Genomic DNA, 17,193 nt, shown 5'->3' with positions numbered 1-17,193 from the left:
GGACAACAACAAAATATTACAGAGCACATAATATAGCCGTTTGTTTTGACTCCGAGATTAAATTAAAACCCAACAATTGTAATTCCGTTTTATTGTATAATATAATTATTTAATACAACATTATATATATATATATATATAATATATTGTACGCTGCAGTAAACCTACATTTCATTTTACTACTTTTATAGTCTTATTATATTATTGTACTTATTAAATAAAATATAGAAAGACAAATAAATACTGCAATAGTATAATATGTTTGACCGAAGAACAAAGCAATTTAATAAATACATTTTCATTGCGTGGCAAAAAAATATGCGTTCATTTTATGAAATTAGCTCTAGTCACAATTATACGTGTCACCACGAAATAACTGAATATTATATTGTGTTTTAAAAATATAACCGCAACGACGTGAATAGATATGAGTGTTAAAAACACCTGCGGATCGACGAATCACTAAAATATTATTAGTAACTTGCAGGTGATATTATTACGTGCTGGAGGTGAAATGGATTAATAATAATTATTAGTCCACAGATGGTTATTTTTCGACTGGTTTGGAAAATGCTGACATCAATATAATATAGCCTCCACCGTAATATTACGATAGGTACGACAAAATAATAGTGAACATCTACAACAGGAAAATATCTGTTTCCAATTTCAAATCTATAAACGAGTACTGAAACTCTTTTACATTTCGAAAACATTTTTGAAAATAAAGCACGTTATTGACCGGCATGGCGCTTTATGCTTGTTACAAGCTATTTAGTTGCCCACAGAATCTAGAGAAAATATTATTATATACCTACCATAAAAACGGACAGAGGTCACCTCTGAATGACGGTTCCCAAGTTTTTAACAAACTGGTAGTTGGTAGTGTATAATATATATATATAATATATATTATGGAAAAAAAGTACGTCTACCTGCAGTATTATAGTAGTGCAACGCATGTAAGTCAATTCGACTAACTACCTACTATAGGTACTTGGCTCCGTTTTTGGGACTCGGTGAAATGCATTTACCGCAAAACGGAGGTACTGGTCAAAGGACGATTTTTTTTTTGTCCACTCTCCACTCTGGAAAAACCGCAAAAAGGGTTTTACTGACTAATAATGTATTATATACATCCTACTCGAGTCTGACATTCGTTACATTACCTCTCCGCCACCGTCAATCGTTGCAAGCAGCAGCCATGTCGGTCGATGGAGGGGTGGTAGCACAGACTGGGAAACGGACGGCGAGCTCTGTCCGGCCAGAAGACTTTTTCTCGCTTTTCCAACGTCGGTCGATTTCACGGTTGAAAGTTGGTACATCGTAATAATTGTATTTGCCGAGCCTATATATATATTATACTATACGACATTTTCAAACAGTTAATTATTCGACGCGAAACGTGCCCGTTATGCAAAACGATGATAGTTTATTTTTATTTTCCGTTCGAATCAAATCGAATGACGTTAACTGGTGGGCAATAAATTGTGACTATAATATTATTATACCTACACACCGGTTATTTAGCGGTGGATCATTAATATATTATTGTCGCTGTACGACATTATTTATCGAGTAATATGACGTGTAACCCGATATCATGACGTATAGTGACGGTTAATTCGTCAAAGCTTTTACTGTAATAATTGTTGCTCCCGAATGTAACATATTATTTTCATCATCAGTGACCAGTGTTGACTAAAAATACAACACAACATTAAATTATTTTTCGATACGTGGTTCGGGTAACATAATATTCTATCCAGTCGAGCGCGCAGCGAAAAAGAATAGGGGACGATTGTTATTAAAAGCTACTTTTAGAAGGAAATGTAATTAAATCCCTCGTATATATATTATACGTCGCCATGGATGCAGAACGCAGTCCTTCCGGAGGTGACGAATAAGGTCAACACTAATCAAATTATATATACTTCTCTACAAAACTGTCTGGTCGAAAGTCCAAGCAGGCGATCTGCTATCAAAACTGTATTGATGAATATAATATCATAATATATAAACTATATTATAGATCGTCATCTCTGGAGCAATGTAACCACATTCGATGGTTAGAAGGTAAAAGGGCGTAAACGCCACTTTTTTCAAAATCGATGTTTTTGCATATTGTTGTAAACGGCTTTATTATACATCGATTAATCCAACCTAAACATCGATATCATTTGTATATATCCAAGAATCGATGTTTTAATATGTGGTCGTAAACGGCATAGAATTGTAGGGAATGAAAAAAACTGGGTGTAAACGTCAATTAAAAGTTGTTGACGGTTACATCAATTTATCATTTTTGTTAGTGGTTTTATCAGCACTGTAACAAGCGCTAAGCGGCATGATAATGCAATGGACGTTCGGTTCGTTTGAACGGAACAGTAAAACTGATAGGTACCAGAAACAGTCAAACACTCAAACATCTCAAACACGAAATCGAAATTGATTTAAATATTAATTTGTAAGTATACATTATTTAGGTGTTTGAATGGTTGAACTATTATTTAACTGTTATTGGCTAATGTTCAGTTATAATAATTTGCTAAGTGCCTATGTACTAAAGTATATGTTTATATTTTTATGCAGATTTTATTAAATATTATTATAATTATAAATTAATTTTTTTCACATAATAATGATTTTAAATCTGAAGTTTATATTTACAATTTTTGAAATACTTTAATAACAATATTTAAATATAGAAGCTATTGTAGTCAATAGAACATATTTAGGGTGTAAGAGCCAGGATCAAAAAAAAGGGGCGTAAGAGTCATTTTTTTTTAATTGGCTTTAAATACACAAATATATTATGATTATGAACAATTAAACAATAAAAAATACGTAAAAACTCATTATAAATCATATTAAGTCTTGAATCGAAGTGTTATACGATGTTCTAAGGTTGTAACACAGTTCATGTGAAAATATCTGTTTTTCGGCTCTTCTGAACAATTTGAAAATTGGCATTTACGCCCTTTTACCTTCTAACCATCGAGTCATTACTGGTTACGTAGTGGTAACCTATCTAAAACGTAGTGAAACTGCTATTGATTTCAAGAGAACATTCTAGCGTCAATAGATTCATATGATTTCGTACATACATTTGCTGGTAATTGAATCATTGCTAATACGTATAGTAGGTGCACTATCGATATCAACTTCTTTGCCGAAACCTTGTTTGGAGACATTGAATCACGTTCATTGTTGGTTCAGATAAATTTCAATGTCCTAACTCGACAGACTTGGCATTCATTTCCCTCCATCATTATCCCGGTTTCCTTATCAAACTGTTTACTCTATAATACTATTAAGTCTTTGAGGACTCTCAATTTGAAATTAATTTTAAACAATCGCATAAAAAATAATATACTATTGTTTAATAATTATAATTTATTAAAATAAAGTATTCAGTTATTAAAGGTGAGATAATAATAATATATAATAACTAAATTCCGATTGAACTTCAAAAAAATAACCGTGATGATGAAAAAATAATAATTTACGGAGTTTTTGAATTTTTCAATACGTGATACATTTACACAATGCAAAAGGACCTTTGCCGCTAAAAAAAAAAATGTATACGCGTTCACCGTAGAGAAGGGTCGTAAAAAAATTACAGCAACACAAAATCGTCGGATGGTGTTAAGATATTTTTTTAAAATTATTTAGATAGCGAAATATTGTGTTTGTTCAGGCCGTTTTGTTGCTCAACGTATTATTATTTGTTTATTTTACCTTTAAACGTATATATATATATATATGTATTCTTTATAATATAAATAAATATTATGTACCTACGTATTATCTTATACCCACATAAAACGCGAAAAATAATGTTTTACCCTTGTGAACTAAAATAGTATTACGATCGGAAGAAACAAAAGCAGGTCACGCGAGAAGTGCGATGAAAAATGTCAACCGATTACGGTTCGACGATAGACTGACGTGAATTTGATGGACGAGATGTTCGAAATTTTTATTATAATTATTGCGAGAGAAAAACACGAACGTCGTATATATATAGAGCTAAGACTATAAATGTAAATTTTAAAAGGAGATAGTATTACGTCGTGTTGAAAACCGTAGTATTTTCTTCGGTTAATCTTATTTATTAATTTTTTATTTTTTATCACACTTCTACGACGACAGTGATTCAAAACTATGAACATTTTATTTTACGACTGACCTAAAAACAAAACCATTATACTAAACAGTATTCTTTTTGTTTAAATGATCGAGTTTCAAATGCAATATGAAATTCTGTTTGTTTTATTTTTCCACACACGCGCTGCGACACTGGACGTCATACAAATTTCGTGTCATTGACAGACGAACATCGTGTGCAGCCATACATAATATTTATGAATATACATTGGTATGTGTAAGATGCAAATTAAAAATATTAATATGAATGGGTTTAAAAAAAAAAATCAACTCCCGGTAGCTGGCTACACAATGCGTGTATAGTTGCATTTTGCATATAAAACGACGGGATGATCCAGATGAAACGTAAACGAACTAAATCAAGTCAACGACCTCGGTCCACGAACAAATTAATATACTCCAACCGTCGAAATGAAATATCGTAGAAAGTTCTAAAATCAATGAGCGGAATTGGAACGAACGTTGCCATTTCGTTCATTAATTTTACAACACTTCCATAGAGAAATGGACGGTGTTGGTATTGTAATTCTAACCGCTATATAGGGATACAATATATAAATATAGCACTTTAAGAGGTGGCCAACTTTTTTAATCATAAGAGTAGTCGATGATTGAGGTGGACGCATATAAGAAATAGCACGACACGTTTAATATTAATTTTTTTTAAAAATTAACACGTGTCGCACAAAGTAGGTAACTACTGCATTAGGCAACACACAGGGTCAGAATATTATAAAAATCAATGTTTCCCAACGTTCGTCCTCCACACGCCTCGGCGCGAATCCCTCTACGGTATGGATAAATAGTATTATACTTTTGGTGCGAGGGTGAAAAGGACTAAGGAATGAACGGCTATATATTATAATATTATATAAACGAGCGCCATAAAAAAAACAGTTATTAGCGAGGAAGAACCGTTATTTTTGTTCACCCAATGTCTTATATTATTATATGTACTTATACATACTTTTCAGCTTTCTGTAAAAGTTAAAAAGATTACTTATATCACGCCACAATAAAATAATGTTATTGGAAAACTTTATCACCATTGAAAAAAGTAACGTGACAATACAAAAACTTGGGAACTCTATATCCATATAATACACAATACACGCAGTGTTATTGTGTTCGGTAAGCAATACTACCGATTAGTGTATATTATTATTATGGCGACCGAATCGCCTTATAACTACTGTATACGTTATGTAATTATATTATTACTATAAAAATTTAACGTTAAACAAAAACTCGTTTCGCGAGACCGACTCGGTAATAATGGCAGTACGTAGTAATTGTGAGTACGAAAGTGAAGTGCTCGCATAATATTGTAATAACATTAAATAATATCATTGAATTACACCGCATATCGAGCAAAGCACTACTACTATTCTACTGTTATAATATAATAACTGCACAGCTGCTGTTGAATACAGACAAAAAAAAAAGCAAAAATATATTATTATATCGTCACCGAACCGGAGGGGGAAAAAAAGGTAAATCGGTCGGTCGAGGTCAGGTGTGTAGAATGACGAAAAATCAGTACGTATATATAAATTTTCAGGTATAATATATTATGGAAACGCGTGTACCGTGGTGGGCTCGTGGGGGTGGATCGAACGGTCGCGAGATAGGGTGAGTGAGAGGTCAAAACCCGTTTCGGGCGATTCTGTGTAATGGACGCGGCGCGGGCTGCATCCCCGGAGAATTTTGGCGTTCGCACATCTATAAATCTACAAAAGGCGGGTTGTTGACGATGGGGAATGTTACACGGGTAGGGAGTGGCAACTGGTGTGGCACGACGGTGGTAATTTGTCATTATTTTCGGTGATCGATTCGGCTGCTGCAGTATCGGCGGGGTACAGGTACATAAATACGTATATATATATATTGTGCCTATATATATATATATGTATAGACTTTTATTTTCCCCGATATATTATTATTACTATTGTTATCACTGCCATCCGTTGGCCGGATAGTAAAATATTTTCGTTCGTGCTGCAGGTGTCGGTGGTGAGATCCTTGGACGCGGGGAGGGGTGAAAAAATTTACCCCACACCCGCCCCGCCCCGCCAGTCCTGACCGTTTCCCTTGCCCGGCACGCATCGCAATGCGACCGACGGACCCACCTACTACTCTACTACTCAGCGCAGCGGAATTGCGGGGTAGGTGCGGCGGCATTATTGTAAGCAACCGGCTTGGAATAAGCTCACCGCCCACCCCGTACGTTTGCCGTCAATAAATAACCCATTATTCTCTGGTTAATTATTATTCATAATACTGTGGGAGGTCGCGTTGAGGGGTGTGCGGCAAGGGCAGGGGGTACACATCCGCACACGGCCTGCACGTGCACAACAATGCGCGGGTGTGTTGGACTAGGAAGTGGTGTGTAAGAGTGTGTGTGTGTGTGTGTGTGTGTGTGTGTGTGTGTGTGTGTGTGTGTGTGTGTGTGTGTGTGTGTGTGTGTGTGTGTGTGTATGTGTGTGCGGTGTGTGTGTCGGGTCGTGAAATATGAACCGGAGACACTTTGTTCTAAAACCGTGAATGGATAGAGACAAACGGTCCGGGGGTATAGTCATCGTCGTTTGTTCGATCTCCTCAGGAGATGACGAGCGATCGCGTTAAATCATATTATATTATAATACGACATTACATTATATTTAATTATTGTATGCAGCGGCGACATAATAATAATATATTATACCATATCTTTATATTATTTTACCGTCCGGCTCCGTGATTATTTCGCCGATGTGATGTGTAAAAACGCAGGTCAGTCGAGTGTATTACCTGCGCGGTTTATAGTATTATAATTACAGAATATTACGATGACTCTATATCGACCGCTGTACGCCGCCGCCGTACGCGTTTGGACCGTGATAAAGGGATTTATTTTTTCCGTCCAGTTGGGCAATTTTTTTTAAAACGACGAGAGATATTATAATGTGTGACGAGATAAATGCAAGACGTTCTAAGAATAGGAAAACGTGATAAAATAGTATTATTATTACTATGATCATCCTTTTTTAAAAATTATTATCGTCAACTGCAGACGACGCCGCTCTTCGTTCTGGTTCTCCACGTCGTATTGTAATATATTATTTCAAGTGAATATAATATGCGCAGTGTCTCTTTCCCGACGACTGTGCTTGCATAAGCTGACGAAAACACAGGTGTCACACTACAATATAAAATATTTGATCAACACGAGAAAACAACATTGAATCGTCTGTTTGTTTGTCGTAGTTTTTTTTTATTTTATTATTATTATTAAAATCGAAAAGGAAAACGCAAATAAATAAAATGGGAACGTCGTCAGAGTCCCGTCGTGTACCTATACAGTGTATAATATTGTCTCATAAAATAAAAAAAAAAATATTCGTATTTATTTTCGATTTGTCACGTCAATGTGTATTATTAGAACACATGCGACGTGGAAACGTAAATATACAATACATACACACACACTGCATCGCCATTCTTTTTTTGAAATCAATATAGTGTTATACGGTTCATAAAAAAGAAAGTTTTGATATTCAAACTGACAGTTTATGGAGAGATTTTTTTTTTTGTTTTTTTTCCGGATGTGGATATGCACGGTAAGGGGTAGGTCGTATACTTTCGAATATAAGCAATCTACGCGCTACAGAAACTGTCAAGTCTGGAAGCGGATCTAACGTTACTTACAAGTTTTTAACGGATATACGCGAATAAAACGAATGCGGTGACACAATATAAAAGTCGCATATAAACACACAGCACCTTTACAAACTATACGCACAGACACACATCGCATTAACACACACGCAGTACTCTGTTCGAGACTCATCCTGGATAATAACTAGAAAACACGACACGATAAAAACGATTCTATAATATAATAATATATCAATAGCGAGTAGGTATGATAAAATATAATAATTCTGATGCGTATCGTCATAGGTTTGCAGGTTTCCTATTTAGGTACTATATTACTTCGTAATAGACAAGTATAAATATTATTTATGTCCGTGACTCGATAAATTATTGCCATGTCCTCATCGTCTAAGTCCCATATCGCGGGGATGTATACAAACGAATATTAAACCTTTAACGACAATACCGCAGGTGCCGTGATGGCACTTCGTCTGATTTCGGTTTAGCATCATCTAGCATGAATTAAAAATATTTTGTCCGAAAATTCTGTTTTTATTTCTCGGCGGATACGATCTCCGCGTCCCATCATACAATATTCGTCTTCACTTTAACGATTTGAAACATTTATTAAAATTCATTCAAGAAATAATAGTGACTTCGATCAAATTAAATATGATACTAAATTATCATAAAATAAAATTATCGTAAAAATAATATTGTAAGATTTTCTGTTTATAGAACATAATATTATTATATTCGAATACGTTTCAAAATTTGTTTCACAAAAGTGAATGTTTGAAATATTGAGCATAACAATTTGTTTAGAATAATAATATGTTGGAGTAAATATTCATGACTGAATCAAAGAACTGTCCTGTCTCAAACAGGACTCTCTTTGTTCACTAAGCAGTTATGTATAATATAATCGATTTCTATAATATCCTTCACGGGCCAACTGTTGGGTCGTACCAGAATTTCAACGACTATCCTTATATAATATATGACATTATAATTCAAATGAAAATATATAATGCTATAGTATATTAGTTAAAGGAAACTCAATCTCATTATAGTGGTTCGATATATAAACCTTTTCGTATGGAACTTGAAAAAATAAGCAGCCACCGAATCCAAAATGGTTCCCAATATTCAATCCAACACACTTCCTCCAATTGGTTAACAATAATATTATATTATCATCGCACATCCAAATTGGGTTCCACCGGAATTTTTCAAATATATACACAAAATTGCCAACCGTTTTGAATTTGTATATTGTAAAATAAAATATATTGAATGGCTGAGCAAAATATAGTAACATTAAAATTCGGTTATCTATAATATCATGATATTTTCCAGTTATTGCGGATGCATAATTATTATTTATTAGTGATCAGACAAAATTTGAACATAAATTGTTGATAATATTTAACCGTACTAAACACTGAAAATCTTAATCTGTAAATGAAATAATAAGTAAAATTATTACGATTGCTTATAAAACCATGGAACCAATTATTCTAATATATCCTCCGAAACGATATGGCCATATCGTGGGAATCAATTATTATAACATTCGAAACCATTTTTAATATTTCAATGCCAAAAACCTATCTACACGGTTTTTACTATGTTTTTTTTTACATATTATTATAACCTACGAATCATTTCCTATAGTCGACATTGTTAAGTAATATTGGTCTAATTTCACGCGGTCAATCGAATACGACAGTTGTACAAGTTGTCCAAGCTATGACACTGTCGCGTAATAAAGTTACGGAGCCGTAGGTTTTCCTCAGTCTAAATTAAATTTCTCCGAAAGTATTATCGCACCGCCGCTCGAAATTCGTAAGATCGGTCAGCCACCGATCGATTTCTCTGCTGCCATACTATAATTACACTCACAAGCATTACTGTCATCTGCTGCACGGCGATGGATCACCGAACTCCGGAGAGAATTTTTTTTTTACTTTGGACGATTGGCCAAATGAAATGAACCACGATAATTAAACGACGAGCAGTAAATACCTGTCCAGCGGTGCACGCAGTCGGAAAAATTTGAAGTGGAGAAAACTATACAAGTGTGTGCTCCGACTGAATCGTAAATTTACATCATAATATCGTTTGATCACGCAGTCGACCGGTGTGGAAAAATAAACTTTTCAGCATAAAAATCCAGCGTGTCGTGACACTTTGCGTTTATTGTTAAATTAACAAACGGCTGAATTTTTCGCATTCTTCGACAGTATTAGTAGTTTTCGTCGTGCACAACGTCGCAATTATTAATATTATAATCCGACGATGACTAAACAATAAAAACGGACGGTTGCGCGGAAAAAATGAAACTAAAAGCGTAAATGTCGTAGGAAAATTATCCAGTTATTGGCATCTCAAGAATTCGTTTCTGCGAGTTATTGTCACCTGACCCGTTTCATTGTGACATAAAATTGTGAACGATCTAATAAATAATATGATTGCACAGACTTTGATAGTAAAACAGTATAATATATAGCGTAACTATAAAATTAAAAGAAAATATCCCTTAAATTCATAATCAAACATTAATCTTCACCCCGTTCTCGCCCCAACCTTGCTCAAAGAGAAGGATAATCGACTCTTATTAATATACTATTTACAATCGTCCTATGTTATAAGAATAAAATTGAGTTGAAATAAATTAAATTATTATTATTATCTATATAAAAAACAAAATTACTTGGTGCTTTTATAATAACTACACCAGTGTCAATAACTGGGTTCTGTACTTACATAATATAATAATATGTTTTGCGCGTAAGGTGAAACTCGTGCGGGGGCAGACAATAATATTATTTAAAACCGGTGATTTCGATACTATTTGCTCCGAGCCACGAATCACCGGAGCGTATATAGGTCGATACGATCGTCCGATTCGACGAAATATTTTATACGGGAGACGGAAGAAAACCTACGGAACTGCTCTGGAAAATTAATACGTAAACACGATTTGATACTGCAAACACGATAAGAAATAAAAATACAGCTATCGCCTTAATCCGAAGGGGATCAAAACTTTATAACCGGGATGCAAAACGGGATCCAACTGAACAAACACATTCGGGTACAGCGTCTCCGGAGTTTTAGATAGCCCACATCGAAAGCAAACTCCCCGAACAATTGAACCGAACACTTATTGCTATTGTAAAATAGATATTTGGTAGGTGCTCGCGATATTAATGCGTCCGAACACCGCACTCTAGGGTATCCGTAATATTAGATTATTCCGTGAGAGGTACGTGTGACGTGATTTCTTTTTCCCCCGAGAGACGACATCCGAGTGTTTATGTTCATCGATATATTCTGTAGGTAGTACATTATAATAATGAGTCGTACGTTTTTGCTACGCATCGCAATAATACGTCATAATGATAATAATATTATTAAGTTATTATAACACGGCAACTTGGGTAGGCAATTTCGGTCCACGTTTAATCATTTTTCCAGTATCTCGCGAGACAAACGAACGCAACCGTGCGCCCACCTGTCTTATCAAATCACGGGTTCACCTAAACCTAGCTGTGTCTAACGTATATTATTGCAATAAAATGTAGGTAACACAGTACCTAACAATTTATCTGACAATTTATACAGTTAGGTATAATATTATATGTTGGCTTCAATCGTAATAATATTATAACATTTTTATTTCCGGCGAGTCAATGAAAATTATATTTAAATAAAATGAGAATAGTGAGACGGGTACAACACACGCGTTGTCAAAATTTTATATTTTCTCCAACTCGCAAGAATTCCGACAAGACCAAAAAAATTTCATACAATTTCAATTCGTACGTAATGTGAAATTTCATAGTAAAAATAAATTTATACTATATACACAAAACAACAAGAAACATAAAAAAAAAAACGTGGGTTATATCTCCTTTGGAAAACGAGATAAAAAAATGTATCCATATGTTTTATTTATATTATTTTGTCGATTATATTTATTTATTTTTTTATACATTCGTTTAACACTATCCGAGAGAATCCAAATGCCATCGTATACATTTTAGCTTACGTCGGTGAGTATTTTTATTTTCATGACGTATAATATATATACTATATGTATTAGATTATTTATATACGTGTGTATATATAGGGTGTAATGGAAAGGTCTGACAAAAAAAAAATGATGCTACTTAAACGTATGACAAAAATTGTGAACATTAAAATAATATGGTTAATAAATAACTTAACAAATATATTCATGTTAGGAAATTCCCGAAAATTATATATTCAAAAGAGTTATTACGTTTAAATGCTAAAAAATAAACTATTTGACTTAGATCAATGTCATTACCATCAAAATTGTTCTCAAAATCAAATTTATCAAAATTTGCTATTTTTGAATTTTTCCAAAAATATTTAAATCAAATGTTAAAATAAAATATTATATTTTTTTATAATGCTATACGTGTGAGGCAAGTGACTATAAAATAAATATAAAAAAAAAAATTTTACATATTGACTAGAACAAAAGTCATCTGGCAGGTTACACCCTGTATACACAAATATATAATATAATATATTATATTATATTCTTGTGTGTTCTTTATGTGTATTGTATAATATGTATATGTATCGTAAGAATAGAACAACGCTACAATATTATTATACCGGCGTGGTAAACGGATTCTCGTCGTTTTCGTCGTAAACGACGACGGGCATTTAGGTTCGAAATTAGGATGCCACGGAATGATTTACGGGCCAACAGACATGTCGAGAAAGGTACGTCACCGGGGACTGGAAAAAAAATAAAAATAATATCAGGACAATTTGCCTGACCTCGTCTGCAATACTCGTATATACACGTCTACTTATATGGATCGGGATACAACACCGTGGCAGGTCTAACCCGTATCCCAAACACCACTTTAGCACCGATCGATTAGCCCGGCGAGAAAAAATGTCGGTAAAAAAAAAAATAAAAATAAATCATAAATTAGTGTTTCATTTCTGCTGCCGATCGTCGTGCCGACTATATTATGATGACGACCGTGCGTGGTTTCTGCAGTTATGCTTACGGTTATAATATCATAACACGATATAATGTCCTACAAAATGCTCAGTTGATGTTTCGATTCGTTTCCCTATTTAATACTGATTTACAACTATACAAAATCGGTTAATAACACCTATCAAATTGCAGCAGTTCAATAGATAGTTATATGAACAATTATTATTTGCAGTTCATTAGTTCGTGAACGGTATCTTATATAGTACATTTCTAAGATTTCAAATAATAAGTACTTAAGAGAAATATTTTAGTGCTATACTATTATAAAGATATTTTAGTCTTGAGATTCGTGAAGATAAGTGTTTTCTAAAGGAAATAACATTAAACATTATTACGAATTCATTTAATTTAGTCATTCTTTTTTTTTTTTAAACTGATACAGTTTTTACTATAAAAAGTTAAAACAGAATGATAATTTTTGATATTTTGACCTTTGTCCTTTTTCGCTGTAATATAAACAAAAAATAATAGGTAATATATAGTATTAACTAATAGTTATTCTTAAATTATTCATTTAAAAATATCTCTAATTAATATTATTTTGTCTTTTAGCATATTTAATAATTATTGTTTAGAAGAAATTTAAAACAATCTATAACGAAAATTAATTTGTTCATGACATTGTAAATTAAATATAGAAAAAAAATGTATTATTGTTTACATTATTGCATAGGAAATCAAACAAAAGTCAAATCATTCCTGACTCCTATTGAAATATGAAAACAAAGCCATTTAATATTTTATTATTGTAAATAAAACAACTGATGTATTTTTTCAAAAGATCTGAGACGTTTGAATATTGAAAGTTTTTTAATTAAAATATTACTTATGCTGAATGACGTTTCCAAAACGATATTATCTATGTCCTTTTTTTGTACCTAAGTGTATCATTATCCGTTATCATACCAATTATTTATAATATTTTAAATACGTAGGTTAGGTTAACTATTTATGTAATTTATATTTAATACTAATTTATTATGTAATATCATATCACAACAGACAGTGGAGTACGCATGTGGGAGATGTTTGGCGTTTAAACCCCATTAGAGTTTTTTTTAAGTATTTGGTATATAAAAACTAATGCAATTCAAAAAAATATCTGGATGTGTTATATATTATGTATATATATATCTATGTATATTATATATTTTTTTAATATAAATCCTCCAAAATATCTGTGTACGCCTCTCACAACAGGTAAAATTTATAAAATCAATTACATTCCTAGCCATTAGTTGCAATAGCCACACAGGAGCAATAATTATTAAACTGAAATGAAAATAAAAACATAACCGAAACAATTAACCAGCATATTCAATTTATCAGTTTATTTTGTATATTATTATAATATGGTCTTTGGTCTTTATGGTATACCTAAAAATTCTAACAACCAGAATTTGAATGGATGTTTAAGGAAAAACGAGAGTGAGCATGTTTAAAAAATCCAACTGTACCTACATATTATATAATATTTAATTCGGATTTAGTCAAAGGGTGAATTCTACGTAGATATACGACTCTATATTCAGCCTTTTTGTTTCTTGGTATCGAATTAAGCATTGGGGGGGGGGGTTACTCCCATCCATGCATCATCGTTTATTGTATTGCAATCGGCCAATTCAATTAAAAACCAGTGCACAAGCTACAATAATAATTCAGTTAGAACAATGACATTGGCCCAGGGTAGGTATTTTAATTAACTCTTTGAATACAAATAAGCGTATAAATATACCTAGTCAAATTTGGCGTACATCCCTTTGCATGAACTATCTGCAGCCCGCTACTCTCAATTTTCATTCAGTGCTTCAAATTCTTCTCTTGTCAAAGGCTTGTTTTTTCCGTCCATCCGCTTCCTTTACCGTTACAATATCCTACGCCATCGATATGAAGCACGTTATTAACCGATATACTGCTTCAATGATTATACTATTTCTCGTATTATTGATCGGTAACCTCTCCCGCGACGGTCTGCCGATGAAGTCGGTTACATCAGAATCGATCATTTCTCATAGCCGAACTTTAGGTCTGCCTTTTGTTCGTCACGGTAATGGGAGTTGAAAGTCGCATGATAAGCGTCGTTGTGCGAGTAAAATCGGTGAGTGCAATGAGTAATAATGGCTAAATGACCCTTACACATATTAAATTGGAAACAGCCATTCTCCGTGATGGCATGTGTCGTTATGTAAAGACAGTTGCACCACAGCTAGTCTTTCACACCACCGTTTGAAGTTTGGAAAGTGCTGTTTCGTCAACCATTTTAAATTCCCGCTCAACACGCACATCTCTGCCGCCCGTCTTTGATAGTAACGAACATAGCTTTTTGTACTTTCAATTTCAAAATTTGCGGACTTGTATCCGCCAGTGATTATAGCCTCACCACTGTCCGTTATCATTTGTTGGCGAACACTGAACGGATGGCTTGCCGTCGAGTGCAAATTTCCACCTCATCCGATATAATATATTCCGTTATGCGTACGGCAGACGGCTGTACTATGTTCTCTTCTGTTGGTCTGGAGATTGGCGAGTGAAGTAGATACACCAGGGGACACGACGAAGATATGGATAGGTCGAGATAGAAATTAATTTTAGATGGGAACGATGTGATGTACGTAAACTATACCTACTTCGTGACGTTAGTAATATTTCAATGTAGATGATTGCGTTACTGGGCGGTGTTTATAATATACTTCAGCTAACCATTTCAGGAAACCCGTTTTTTAAATGTACAAAACAACATTCATTAGGCGGCCTTGCAACGTTCTTAATATAATTTATCACACCGCGAGCCCCTTAAAACAACATAACCAATTGTCTACGGTTTTTTAAAACTAAATGTAGCTTAACCAATAGACATGATTTTTTTTCCAGCCTAACTATCTCATCATTACACGATTTCCGTACATATGCACACCTGTTACATGCGATTTTTCGGTCACCCACGTTGTCGTTTACGTGAACCGGAGGGAAAAGTTTTCGGTGATTTTATTCGATCGCTATAAACCCAAATATTGAACTGTGCGAAAAGATTATTCTAGCGTGGTAGCTGTTGAAGAACAGTTTACTTTCAGGTATCCCGATTATTGTTACCTACGATATTATTACCTACGCCACACGTTTTTATTCTGTTTACGAGAGGTTAATTTGTTATCATCACTAATTCTCAGTAGTGTAAGCATCAGAAAACATTACTCACGCGTGATGTGCAGTAAAATTTTCCCCTATTACGGATGGGAAACCAAATTGTCATAGGGAGATCGACCTATACAGTATACTGCATAGCCATGCAAATTAAGGGCCGTTCTTACAATGTCCGGTAAACTGTCAGTTAACGCTAACCGACTGATAACAGATTTTACTACCGGAAAAATTCGGCCGGTTAAGTATCGGTTAACTTTAACCGGACATTATAAGGACGGCCCTAAGTGGTCTAAATTTGATTAAATGGAAAAAATAATACAAATTTATTTCTAAAACCGTAAGTTGAACGATAATAATTTTTATCAAACTTTCGTTTGAATATGGTACGAAATAGAATCGCATTTTATTGTAAATTAATTTTAAGTGCTAGATAAGTATTTAGATCCAAGCTTTACATGTAAAGTGCATTAAATGAAGGTTATTTGGGCAAGTATGTATATAATATTATGCGTTTATTCTGAAATAGAAATTCTTTAAATAGAATTTTGCTCCAAGAAATAATATTATTATTCAATTTATTACGCAATTAATAATATAATCAAAACCTGTAGTAGGAAAAAAAAGAAATTATTTTTAATATGCACTTAACTAATAATAATTTATGTACGATAGCTTTTAAAAATAAAAAAAACTGTACTAATGGAACGATGTCCATAACATAATAAGTAATTCGATCGTTAATATTTATAGTTATTGTAAAATTTGATATTTTATTGAAATTATTGTAAATAATTTACTTTAAAAGTAATACTATAATAATATGGTATACGTATAAATATATATATATATAGACGACACACCGAACGACTTAGGTTAAAAATTATTGCCATGACTTTTCTCTGCCTACTCCATCCTTATTATGTAGTATTATCATTATGTTTGCGTATTGTACATTTCATACCATTACACAGACATGCAGTACAATATTGATTCAAATCTCCTCCAGACTGAATCCTATGTACACATAAATATATATATATATATATATATATATATAAGCATTATACTGCTGATAAAGTTTGAACATGGCTCATTGGTTCCACTTAGACGTTGACCTATTTAACAAAAAATGTACGACGTCTATGAAATTGGATTTGTCCGAACCGAGGTTATATACATCATTGATCGAC

At 33.4% G+C, this 17,193-nt stretch overlaps 1 protein-coding gene across 1 annotated transcript in view; it reads right to left on the bottom strand.

The window, feature by feature from the left end:
* Positions 1 to 17,193, bottom strand: part of LOC132944403 (zwei Ig domain protein zig-8-like) — a 585,143-nt gene that overhangs the window by 442,004 nt on the left and 125,946 nt on the right. The gene's annotated exons all lie outside the window — the stretch shown is intronic.

Source organism: Metopolophium dirhodum, chromosome 5 (genome assembly GCF_019925205.1).
Source record: "Metopolophium dirhodum isolate CAU chromosome 5, ASM1992520v1, whole genome shotgun sequence".
NCBI classification, from domain to species: Eukaryota; Metazoa; Arthropoda; class Insecta; order Hemiptera; family Aphididae; genus Metopolophium; species Metopolophium dirhodum.
This window is presented reverse-complemented; position numbering and strand designations above follow the sequence as displayed.